The 9,650-nt window shown below is 41.0% G+C and overlaps 1 protein-coding gene across 1 annotated transcript in view; it reads left to right on the forward strand.

The window, feature by feature from the left end:
• The window catches only part of LOC112674623 (uncharacterized), a 34,740-nt gene extending 25,890 nt beyond the window's left edge, over positions 1-8,850 (forward strand). The window contains exon 6 of the mRNA XM_049106126.1: positions 7,442-8,850. The gene's annotated coding sequence lies outside the window, so the exon portion shown is untranslated. The remainder of the gene's footprint in view (positions 1-7,441) is intronic.
• Positions 8,851-9,650: the final 800 nt, after the last annotated feature.

Here is a 9,650-nt window from a genome sequence, read left to right on the forward strand (position 1 = left end):
GGATCGAGCCCCACCTTGGGCTCCATGCTCAGTCTATAGTCTGCTTGGGACCCCCTCTCCCTCTGCTCCTCTCCACTGTGCGCTCTCGCTCTCTCTAAAAGTAAATAAGTAAATCTTTAAAAAAAAACTAATAAATATGATTAGATGGGGGGAGAAAAAGAGCCCAGAGGGACCACTAAGTTTTTATAGGTTTGGAAACTATTTTTTTTTCCCTTAAAAAGTCTTTTCAAACTTAAAGACAGATTTGACTTATTCCATTTCCATAGTTCATCTATTTGCTGCCAAAATATGACATTTTTATAGGTTTAACATGTTATACTTTTTATTACAATTTTTTAAAATAAAAAGTACTGAGGAGGAAAAATTATTTTAAGTTTCTGCCATTTGACTCAACAGCTGTAAGAGAGCTTGAACTCATTTTTAGTGATAAACTACTGCATATCTTGATGCCTGGGAAAGTCCAAGTTCCTGGTTTCCAAATAATGACCCACATCACGTAGTGATCTACCTGGGATAGACCACTTTTTAACATATCCTTTCTATGTGACCAAATTATTTTCAGTACTAGTTACAAAATAAAAATAATAGCAAAAAACCCTCAAAGTGACATTTTTATTATATTATTTATTATCTTATTATCTATTTCTTTTTTTAAGAAAAGATTTTATTCATTTATTTAAGAGATTAAGAGAGTGGTCAGGAGAGAGAGCAGGGAACCCAACCCGGGGCTCAATCAAGATCATGACCTGAGCCAAAGGCAGATGCTTAACTGGCTGAGGCACCCAGACAACTCTCATATTCTCTATTTCTAAAAGTAATCATGTCAGTAAAAAGCAAAATAAACATTACAAAAAAAGAGTTGGATTGTTCTGCTTAATTATATTATACTAGGTCTTTTTTTAAAGTGTATGTGTGTGAGGGAGGATATATAAAGAAAGGTTTCCAAAAATTGTGACTATAAGGGGATAAGACAAGGAATTTGGCAGTGATGGAATAATTCTGTGTCTCAATTGTGGTGGTGGTTACACAAATCCACACGTCATAAAGTTGTATAGAACTGTATATGCACCCACAAATGAATGCATGCAAAACTGATGAACAGGGAATGAGGGCCATGGATCGCACCAAGGTCAGTTTCCTGGGTTTGATAATTGCACTGTCGTTAGGTTAAGATTCCAACATTGGGAGAACTGTGTGAAGAGTATCAGGATCTCTATGCACTATTTTTTACAACTTTTTGTGTTAATTTCAAAAATTCCCAAACTCTGTGATTCCATTATTTTGATATTCTCAAAAAGACAAAAGTATGGTCACAGAGAACAGACAGGGGTTGCCAGGGGTAGGGAAAGGATAGGACTACAGAGGAATAGCACTGGGAGATTTGAGGGGTGATAGAACAGTCCTGTATCTTGACTCTGGTTGTGGTTACACGAATCTATACATGTGTTAAAATTCGTAGAACTGCATATCAACAAAAATGTCAATTTTACTACGTATTAATTTTTTAAAATGTTACCTTAAATATTTTTTGAAAACTGTTGAAAGCTTTGGAATCAGGCACTTTCACTTCTATACTGGAATATTGCTCTCATTTATGTGAGGAACCTAAAAAACAAAGCAAAACAGAAACAGACTCATAGCAGATTCAGGAATTGGTTACCAGAAGGAGGATGAGTTGGAGTTGAAGGGGATTGAGGTACAAACTTCCAGTTATGAAATAAATAAGTCACCAGGATATAATGTACAGCATGGATCCCTGGGTGGCGCAGCGGTTTGGCGCCTGCCTTTGGCCCAGGGCACGATCCTGGAGACCCGGGATCGAATCCCACATCGGGCTCCTGGTGCATGGAGCCTGCTTCTCCCTCTGCCTGTGTCTCTGCCTCTCTCTCTCTCTCTCTGTGTGACTATCATGAATAAATAAATTTTAAAAAAATTTTTAAAAAATGTACAGCATAAGGAATATAGTCAAATAATATTATAATTACTTTGTATGGTGACAGATGGTATCTTATCATGGAGATCATTTCATAATACATGAAAATGTCGAATTTTGTACACCTGAAATTAACAGGATACTATATGTCAATTATACTTCTATACTGTACTGCTTTATCTGATTCCAGATTTTTCACTGAGCTATTTTATAACTCAATTTGTAGATATGTGATAGCAATGCAAAATAATTATTTATTGTCATGCAAATAAATTCTATAGTAGAATTATGGTATGGGAGTTTAAATTGACTTCCCCCACACCCCTTCACCCCAGTGAAAAATGCCAGTTTTGTGTCCCTTTATAAATTCATTTTAACAGTTCTTTGCTCTAAAATGGTGGTTCTGGGATCCCTGGGTGGCGCAGAGGTTTGGCGCCTGCCTTTGGCCCGGGGCGCGATCCTGGAGACTCCGGATCGAGTCCCGCGTCGGGCTCCCTGCGTGGAGCCTGCTTCTCCCTCTGCCTGTGTCTCTGCCTCTCTGTCTCTCTGTGTGACTATCATGAATAAATAAATAAAATCTTTAAATAAATAAATAAATAAATAATAAAATGGTGGTTCTTTTGACTTTTCCTTTCAACTAGTTATACTTTATTTCCAATCTCTCCACTAAATAATAAATTAAGTAAAATCTTTAACATGGGTTCATCTTATATTTGCTTGAGAGTCATGGTTTTGCCATTTTTAGAAATCTATATTTTAACAATTTTATAGCTAGAAAACGCTGAAAGACAATGCAAAAGTGTAATAAAATCACTCTCCACAGCATCTTATATACTAAGGCATTTGAGCTATTCTTAATTATCTGGAATTGTAGTGTCTTATAAATAAATTGTTCTGATAACCAAAGAAAGTTTCTATTACCCTTATTAATAATGCTTTGAACAGGGACACTTGGGTAGCTCAGCGGTTGAGCATCTGCCTTTGGCTCAGGGTGTGATCCTGGGGTCCTGGGATTGGGCTCCCTGCATGGAGCCTGCTTCTCCCTCTGCCTGTGTGTCTGCCTTTCTCTCCCTCTCTGTGTCTCTCATGAATACATAAATAAAATCTTTTAAAAAAATAATGCTTTGAACAGAGGAGGTTCTTAGTAACTATTTGCTAAGTGAATTAATAGAATTGGTATTTCATCTGAGATTGCTCAATCAGATGGAAAGACAGCCTTTAACTTTGCACTTGTGGGCTGAGATGAAGATCCACAATGCTCTTCATTACTTATTTATGGTTGTTCCAAACTTTGTCTGAATATCATTAATCTAAATCGTGGAGGTATTAGAAATTTACTGTACACCTTTGCCTCTCACAAATACTTCCCCTGCCACTACACCACAAGAACTCATCCTTTGCATTGTTTTATTTTAGTCAGAGTTTACAGAGAGAAAAGAAAACTTTCCTTTTTATGTCACCATCAAAACCACTGAAATCCCTGGTAGAGGTAGGGAGAACCTGTAGGCACCCACATAAGAGCAGGAATAATCTGAATGTCTAAAAGGAAACTGAATGCTTCGAATTAAAATTTCCGGGGGGGGGGGGGGGGGGAGGAATGAAAAAAATAGTTCTAATTGGATAAAAGTAAGAGATTTTTCAAAAAGCAGATGGGTGGGTTTAAGAGAGTATTTAGCTGACAGTCCCCCATGGGAGTGACTGTAAAGCCCTGGTTGATTTTTGTGTACTCCTTGGTGAAGACAGAATGATTATGCCTTGGCACAGTTTTAAAACAGGAAGAATGAAGGTTTTAAATCACTGTTTTATTGAAGGAAAACCGTAGTCTGCACCAGAGGATTCAAAAAACCCAGGAAGTGAAGTGTAGCCAACTGCTGCCTGGGGGCAGAGCGGGGGCCAGGTCTGTACCTGGATCCAGACCAAGTCTGTTTCAAGTTTATTTGATTGAGAATTTTACTTTGAAAAGAGTACTTCACGGGACCTTTGGGAGCTGTCAAACGCTGCCCCCGGGCAGAAGATTAACTGCTCTGCGGACCAGCGGGGAGAAGCCTAGTAAATCAGAGGCCCCTTGTTTGTGGGTCTGTAGGCTTACAGGTGGCTGTGTAACAGGCTGTGCCTCTCTGCGGGGCCTGCGGGACTTCACCGTTTATGGGTCAGAACTAACTGTGTGATGCAAAGGAGCATGTGAATCCATTTTCCAAACTGTGGATTGAAAAGGGGGCTTGAATGAGCCTTCAAAAGAAAAGTTTCCTTGAATTATCTGTCTTCTGGAAGGATCCCCAGGAAGCTGGTAGCAGTGGTGGCTTCTGGGGAGGGGAGCAGCCCTTCCGTATCTTATTGAGGGGGACGGTCAAGTGTAGCAGTTAGGAGCATGGTACTGGAAGCCTTGGTGTGTCCTTTAGTTGTGTGGGTTTTCAGCCTGCAAGGGTCTCAGCTGTAAAATGAGGATTATAATGAGGCTTGAATGAGTTAATTATATGGAAAGTGGAACAATGGATATAGCACTATACAACTATTGGCTTTTATCATTACGTGTATTTGCATGTATTATTGAAAAAAATCAATTTTATGGGTTTTTAAAAAAGATTTTATTTACTTATTTATTCATGAGAGATACAGAGAGGGGGGCAGAGACACAGACAGAGGGAGAAGCAGGCTCCATGCAGGAAGCCTGATGTGGGACTTGATCCCGAGACCCCAGGATCATGACCTGAGCCAAAGGCAGACACTCAAACACTGAGCCACCCAGGTGCCCCTAACTTTATGTTTTTATAAAATACTAGAAATATCTCTATAAAGCAAATAATTATCTTCTACTCTCTTAGTTTTCTGGGATTTTCTTGTTATAAGTGACAGTTTCTCACAGTAAGCCACAACTACACTGCTCCTTCCTCCCTCTGGCTCCCTTCTTTGCATATCTCTTCCGTGATCCTGCTCTCTGCCAGGGCAGGGCTCCCTTCACATCTGTGGTGGCCTGGAAGTGTGAGGGGTCATTTCTATTAGCTAACTTCTCCAGATAACACCTGACTGCTCCCCAGAAAGTTTATCAGGAGTAGAGGAAATGAAATAATATTTACTATCCCTCAGGCAATCCCCTGCATTGCAGGCGCCCACAAAAGAGAGGAAGAAGCTGTCTTCCTCCATTTTATTGTGCAATTAGTAAAGGCAAGGGAATGCCTTCTCAAATTTATGCCCAAGGGCATGGATGTTAAACTGGAACCACTACCCTCCTTTCTTCGTTAAAAAAATTTTCAAATATACAGAGAGGTAAAGAGAATATAGCTTAATGAACCCCCATATATCCAGGGCCTAGATTTAATGATGTGAACCCCGCGATATTTGTTCCTTGTTTTATTTATTTATTTTTAAAGGTTGTATTTATTTATTCATGAGAGACACAGAGAGAGAAGCAGAGCCACAGGCAGAAGGAGAAGCAGGCTCCTCGCAGGGAGCCTGATGTGGGACTTGATCCCGGGGACTCCAGGATCACGCCCTGGGCTGAAGGCGGCGCTCAAGGCCTGAGCCACCCAGGCGTCCCTGCTCCCTGCTCCTTGTTTTAAACAAAATTAGAGAGCATGACTCTTTTCCCTTCTTTTCTTTTTTTTTTTTAAAACAACTTTATTGAGGTATAGCTCACATAGCATACAGTTCACCCATTTAAAGAGCACAATTTAATGTGTTTTAGTCTATTTGCAGATATGTCCAACCATGACCACAATCTTTGAAAACATTGTCATTGCCTAAAAAAAAACTTTAAATCCTCTAGCCGTTAACCCCACTTCCCTCCACATCCCCAGCCCTAGTCAACTACTAATCTACTTTCTGTCTCTGTTATATATTTGCCTGTCCTAGACATTTCAAATAAGTGGAATCATAACATATGGCCTTTTGTTACTGGCTGCTTTCATTTAACATAATATTTTCAAGGCTTATCCATGTTGTGACATGAGTTAATACTTTATGGCTAATATCCCATTGTTTAGGTATACTGTATTCATTCATCAGTTGATGGATATTTGGGTGTTGTTTTTTTTTTTCTAGTTATACTCATTCATTATTTTGAAATGAGTTTGAATCTCAGTCCACAAAATAAGTGTCACCTCATTTTCTATACAGAACTTCTTTTGAAAGAAGAAGCACCTATCCCACTAAACAGTGGAAACTTAATCACAGTTAGGATGGGCTTTCCACCTTTCCCCAGGGTGGTGTCCGTGTTCCTGAAGGTTTACAGAGTGTAGACACATGTGGAGTGGTAGGTCTTGGGTCCCTGGATTGCTATCACTCCATGGCATCCACTGAGACATCCAGATGGCCCTCTGTCCACTCAGCTCATGCAGATCAGTGCTAGATCTCCCATCAGCCTGGAACATGATGTCCTTAGGCCCCTGGCTCTTTGGGCCTTGTCAGTGTATTCCTGAGCACATCAGAAATATTCTATGGCTCCAATTTTTAGCAGGGAGATTAGGCATTCCATGGGGCCATTTTACATCTGATTGTCCAGACTCCTGCTATGTAATGTGGCCTCCTCCACCTCCAGGTGGCTGCTGAATACATAACGGAAATATAGCTACTCCAAATTGGGATGTGCTAGGGCTATAGAACATGTACTAGATTTCAAACACTTTGTGCAAAGAATACAAAATATCTCATTAATGATTTCTATATTGATCACATATTGGAACAATAATATTTGAATATGCTGGGTTAAATAAAAATACTTTATTAAAATCAATTTCACCAGTTTCTTTTTACTTGGTTTAATGTAGGTACTAACTAGAACAGTGAAAATTACATACATGGCTCAAATTATATTTCTGTTGGACAGTGTGCTGGCCTAGACTCTCCACGTGGCCATTTCTTCCCTACTCTTCTAACACCACACCAAAGCAGGGAGTGTTCCGGTGTTTTATTAACTCGGCAAGCTCTATTCTGGAATGGAATTCAGCAGGGTGGGATTCACCAGTAATTCACCAGGCCCCTTTCCTGGGAGGGAACTCACACCAGTATCTCACTTGTTTCCTTTTCCTTTCTTTTCTTTTTCCAGTTAGACAGTATTTAGTCAAGGGTAATACAGCCTTCTAGCCAGTCTTCTTCTTCTTCTTTTTTAAAGATTTTATTTATTTATTCATGAGAGATACAGAGAGAAAGAGAAGCAGAGACACAGGCAGAGGGAGAAGCAGGCTCCATGCAGGGAGCCGGACATGGGACTTGATCCCGGGACTCCTGGATCACACCCTGGGCCAAAGGCAGGCACTAAACCGCTGAGCCACCTAGGGATCCCCCTAGTCAGTCTTCTAAATCTGTGGTTTATACCCCACCTGAGCTTTTGAAAATCAAAAGCCAATCATTGGACTCTGATCCTACTGGGTTCTTCTTACCCGGAGGCAGTCTGTGTACAGAACACCCCAGCCACTGCCAGAATGGGGGACTTTTATGGAGGAACAGGAAAAACCGAAAATGAAAACGGCATCAGTTACTGTACCAAACACCACCTTTTATCTGTCATTCCAGAAACGGCTTGTGCAATGATTCTGTGTCGAACGCTATGCCAGGATCTAGGAATACCAGGATGAATGAGAGCTGGGTCCTACTCTCAGAGAGAACTGACCTAATGGGTGATTTGAGAATGTAAATCCATGGGTGCAGTGGAATGTCGGGGGCTCTGCAGCTCAAACATCTGTTCAGGCTACCATAGGGCACAAGGAAAGAGCTAGCCTGGCCAATTCTGCTGTAGGGTGGGGGCAGAGCTACCAGGAAATGAAGTCAGAGCACTGGGGAAACCCAAGGCACTATGGAAACTAAACACTTCATCACGGACTGTGTTAGTGCCTCAGGAAAATATCTCTTTCTGAGCCTTGGTTTCCTCAACTGAAAATGATGTGGATGATTTTGAGCTGTTCTCTCTGCCTCAAAGCATTGTTGTGAAAGAGAAATGTTCAACAAATATGCCAAACTATTAACATGGTTTGGCATTGGTGGTGGGATTGTGGGTGACTATTATTCTGTTCTTAATATTCTGAATTACCCAATTTTATATAATAAACAAGTATTTTATAGTCCTTTTTTTTGTAAAAAAAAAAAAAAAATTTATTTTAAATTTTGCCTTTGCTGCCAAAGTTCTTGAACTAATGGTCTATACTGGCTCCCTCTACTTCCTCCCCATCCACTGAATCCAACCATTGTAATCTGGCTTCCACCCCCTCATCTAAAGGTCTCCAATGGCCTCCCACTTGCTAAGGCCAATGACCTCTTTTCAACCCTTGTCCAACTTGACTTCTCCACATCATTAACACAGCTCCTTAAACTGTCTGAAAAGCATTGTCTGAGTCATAGTGGTAATGTATTTACACTACAGAACACAAAAACAAAAACAGAATCCTAGTATCTACAGTTGCCACCACCATAATACAAACATGGCCATTTTGGAGTATTTCCTGCTAGTCTTTTCATTCAAGCATATTTTTGTATCAGTATGGCAAAAATATATATACAATTTTGAATTTACCACTTCCTTAAACCTCCTTATTTCCACAAAACAATTCTTTCCTGGGTTTTCCACAAGTCACCCATCTCTCAAGTTTACACATTAATACACTAATGTGCATAAGGTTTCCTAAAGAGTTTGTTAAAATGCAGATCCTTGGACTCCACTCTATCTGCTCATTCATATCCTATTTCATTAGGATTGATTTGGCCCCAAGAGCCTATGTTTTCTGCTTTCTGCAGCATGTGGTCCAAAGACCATACCAAAAGACACTGCAGCAGACACATGTCTTGATGGCAACCAGCTAATCAAGCAACCAAAAACCAAAAACAACCTCGCAAACCCAAACCAGAGATTCCTAGTCATTGCATTCTTTAGGGCTAGGATTTGAGTATCTGTATATTTTTTAAGTCTTCCGTGTGATTCCTTTTTTTTTTTTAAGATTATATTTATTTATTCATGATAGACACAGAGAGAGAGAGGCAGAGACACAGGCAGAGGGAGAAGCAGCTCCACGCAGGGAGCCCGATGTGGGACTCGATCCCGGGTCTCCAGGACCAGGCCCTGGGCTGAAGGCGGTGCTAAAGCGCTGAGCAACCGGGCTGCCCAGCCTCTATGTGATTCTGACGAACCACTGCGTTAACTACAACCAGACTATTCTTTTTTTTCTTTTTTTTTTTTTAATTTTTATTTATTCATGATAGGCACACAGTGAGAGAGAGAGAGGCAGAGACACAGGCAGAGGGAGAAGCAGGCTCCATGCACCGGGAGCCTGATGTGGGATTTGATCCCGGATCTCCAGGATCACGCCCTGGGCCAAAGGCAGGCGCCAAACCGCTGCGCCACCCAGGGATCCCGAACCACACTATTCTTTTATGACTTAGTCTTGAAAGTCACAAACCATCGTTTGTGCGGATTCTATTGGTCTCACAGGCTAGCTGTGGTATAGCCTGGAAGATGACGCAAGGATGTAAATATTCACCTGGGGTCCTCCTCGAGGCCGGCTACCACAGTGCATGTCTGTTGTTTTTCTCTATCCTCACCCCTTTCTCTGTGTGGGGAATGCATTTCATGTTGTACAGCTGGAGTCCAACCTCTGTCATCTGAGGGGGAAGCAGGTAACCGAAACATGGCCAATTTGAATAATCTCCTGGCCAGAGTGGCCAATCAAATGTCATCAACTGCAGCCAATCAAAATCTTTAAATTTTGATCGGTGGATTCCGAGGGAGAGAGGG

This window comes from Canis lupus, chromosome 36 (assembly GCF_003254725.2).
Source record: "Canis lupus dingo isolate Sandy chromosome 36, ASM325472v2, whole genome shotgun sequence".
NCBI lineage: Eukaryota > Metazoa > Chordata > Mammalia > Carnivora > Canidae > Canis > Canis lupus.